Source organism: Rosa rugosa, chromosome 2 (genome assembly GCF_958449725.1).
Source record: "Rosa rugosa chromosome 2, drRosRugo1.1, whole genome shotgun sequence".
Taxonomy (NCBI): domain Eukaryota; kingdom Viridiplantae; phylum Streptophyta; class Magnoliopsida; order Rosales; family Rosaceae; genus Rosa; species Rosa rugosa.
Window position 1 is genome coordinate 41,225,533 of NC_084821.1, and position 3,609 is coordinate 41,229,141.

Here is a 3,609-nt window from a genome sequence, read left to right on the forward strand (position 1 = left end):
GGCTCCGTCAGACGTGGCAAGCACGTGGGCAAAAAAAAAAGGGTATACATGTCTTTTTACCCAAATTACAACCCTAATCGATCAAAAGCTCGAGTTTCCCTCCCTTCTCTCATAGTCCTCTTCGAAAAGGCTTGTCAAAGTCAAATCCAAACTCTTATCCCTAAAAAATTTCACCTTTTATCTTCAAAAGATTCAAAAATCTGAGAATATTGCAAAAAGGGACCATTGGACTTGCGCACGAGATTACTGTTTCAAAGCTTCTCATCTGTATTCAGCATTGAGTTGATCAAAGTGGGTATCCCAATCCAGAAGAGATGCGACGAAGGTCTGACCAGCACAGAGCCTGTAATTATTGCTTCTTCATGCTGCTCAGATGAGACCAAGAAGCAGCATGAGTCCTTAGTGAATTGCAATGAAGTACCATAATCGGATGCATTAGTTAAATGAAGCATGTGCCACATACCAGAACCCATGACCATGAAATCTGGGTAGTTTCGATTTCGGTTGAAACCCACAACCAGAGTGGTCAAATGAGAGCATAAGGCGCCTAGAAGAAGTCTAACCTCATCCCAATCTCATCAACCACAATCTGGTAATCATTGTGCCTTTTGAACAGGTCACCCCGAACCTTGTCCATCCACTTCGAATCCAGAACCAGAGTGAGAAGTGAGACCGCCACCAGCCTGGCTTAAGAGTCGCTGGCGATGACGACCCAAGATCCGTTGAGCATATCGGCGACATCGAATCGGCCGAGCTTCTTGAAGGCATGGGGGAGACAGAGGAGGAAGAAGCATCCCAAGCCCAGGACTTGTGGTAATGGAGGGAATTGGGGGAGGGAATGATGTCCCAAACGAGGTCGTGGAGGTGGGAGAGGTAGGAGTCGCGGCGGTTCTGGAAAACGACGACAGAGGAGACGGTGGTGACGAAGTCGTTGATGGAAGGGAATTGAATGGGAAGTTTGGTTGGATTTCTGCTCATTACATTGGTCTCTTACATGTGGTCTCTTATATGTGTTTTCAATGCTTACCCATTCTCCCTGTTAAATTAGATTTTCATTTTCATGGAAATTTGTGTGGTAGAGTACAAATATGGAGGGAATGGTAGTCATTCCCTGTGGAAAATGGCGGGAAATCAAGGTCTGGTAGACTATGGGGTCATTTAAGTCATTTCATGGTATTTTTGGGGCCCACGTGCTTGCCACGTCAGACATCTGACCGAGCCGTCAGCGGAATCTGACGGAAGTACCTCATCGATAGCAAAATATGGGTTCAGGTATCACATTGATACCATTGAGAGTGTGGGTATCAAACTGGCCCATGCACAAGAGTTGAGGCACTGTTTGTGCATTTTTCTCAATTAGAAATACGGGGAACAACACAGTATTACATGAAGCTTCAAGGAATAGTCACTATAAAGTGGTCGAGTTCTTAATTAAAGTCGATCCTAACTTGGCTTCTCTTTAAAATGATGAGGGTGAGTCTCCATTGTACATGGCTGCAAGAGAAGGAATATTAAAGATTGTGAATCAAATTACAACTACAACTCCATATATCATTAGCCCATGGTGGGTCAGATGACCAAACAACTTCGCATGCTGCTAAGATTGAGAGGCATTTTGGTATATCATCCTTCAGCTATTATAATCTCTTTTATCTTATATCATTTTCTATGAGATTTTGTATCGATTTTTGCTGTATATAGACGCCTGTTGTACTGAGTTTTAATAAAACATTAGTTACATTCAGCTATGCTCCTATTACTTTCGTTTAGCTCCTCGATCTTTTATTTTAATTGGTCTTGAAGAATTAGGCACATTGTTGCACAGAATAAGATTCTGATCCTATATATATATATATATATATATATATATATATATATATAAAGACACACACACACACAATAGGGCTCTTTCACTAACGGATCCCTTTTTTTGACCATTTTAACGAATCCTTTGTGGGACCCATTTTTCGATCACATATCGACATCTCGACCGTTCAATTCTTAGGACTTCATTAATAGATCACTTTTACAAATTTTTAGCCAAATTGATGACTGTTAAGGTATTGAATTAGATTAAATCAATAAACGAACCAAATATGTTGAACTCTTCATGTTTATAATTGTAAATCACATTTATGGATGCCATAGCGATTATCAATTTGGTTAAAAATTTGCAGAAGTGACATACTCATATAAAACTAAAACTGAATGGTCAAGATGTCGATATGATAAAAAAGTTGGTTCAATAAGCGATCTCTTCAAATGATCAAAAAAAGGGATCTCACACACACACACACAGAGTCTCCCTAAATGATAAAAAGGTTTTTCTAAATGTACCAAGCAAATATCTAGGTACACCTAGCAAATCAATTTTGCATGAAAAGACAATTGTATCCTCATAAGAAATGACATTAAAAGTCATGGTCAATTAAGATATTAACAAAAGAAACCATAAAATTTGAAACTATTTTTTTCTATTTGTACCTAGCAATTCACTGTGTCCATGCATTGTTACGTAGTTTCTTCTCGAAGAACCTTAAATCCAAATTTTTTTTTTATTATAGTTGCTTCGTCTCTTAGGTTTAATACACATGATATTGACATATGACAAAGTTGTGAGTGCAATCATGACTTTGGAGGCTTCTAATAAGTTATGTTCATTTTGGTTTATCGTTCAACAAAAAATAACTTAATTTTAATGCCTGAATAACATTCAAGTATGAGCAAAATGACTTGTGCACTTGCTATAGCAGGGATGATGCGTGGTTTACACCACCTCATTCTTTTTAGGAATACACTGACTAATAAAGTTTTGTGCGCCATTCTTAATGGTTGTCCACATCTTGAGTCGCTTGATATTTGCTCCGGTGTTTTAATCTTAGATTGGGAGGAAAGGTGCGAAGAAGATGTGCTTAGCAAATTAAAGAATTGCGACTTCCCCATGATTCTGTCGATAACATTGACCCATCATATATCAATTTGTCTTTGCATTGATTGGTAGGCATTTTGTTCTTGGGATAGAGATGTAGTCATGTAAAGTTGGAAACGTACTCTTAGAACAATTCCAACAACTTCTCTATAATTTTTGTATTATAGAGAAGTAAAAGTAAAAGCTTTAAGCAATTTTTCTATTCTAACTTCAAGAGATTCCCTATTTTACAGCAATCTCTAAAATCTCCATAATTCTTTCTTAAAATTTTACAGATTGATATAAATTTAAGGGATTTCGTTTTCTCTTTCCTCACTATCCCTAAAATATGAATAGTTATAAGGAATCTGTTGGAGCAAAAGAGGCTCATTTTTTCCTAAAATAGAGAAAAATCAAAATATAGGAAAGCTGTTGGAGTTGCTCTTAGTGTTCTCTTATGCTTTGCATGATGCTATTTGGTCAGGAGACAAATGTTAGTTTCACATTCTTGTCATGGTAATTTGATCACTACATACATTTGTGTTATTACCACAACGATCTAGCTATGTGATATTTCGTGTTTCATGGAAGGAAATTTAAACTAATAAGGGAGGTAACTTCAAAGTCCGTCGGTGCGACAGAGCGAAGGAGGACGACGAAGCGTAAGATGGAGAAATTCTTGAGTTGGGACTGGGTATTCA

At 37.8% G+C, this 3,609-nt stretch overlaps 1 pseudogene; it reads right to left on the minus strand.

The window, feature by feature from the left end:
* Nucleotides 1-251: 251 nt before the first annotated feature.
* On the minus strand, nt 252-978 carry LOC133730760 (protein ALTERED XYLOGLUCAN 9-like; annotated as a pseudogene).
* Between the last annotated feature and the right edge of the window lie 2,631 nt (nt 979-3,609).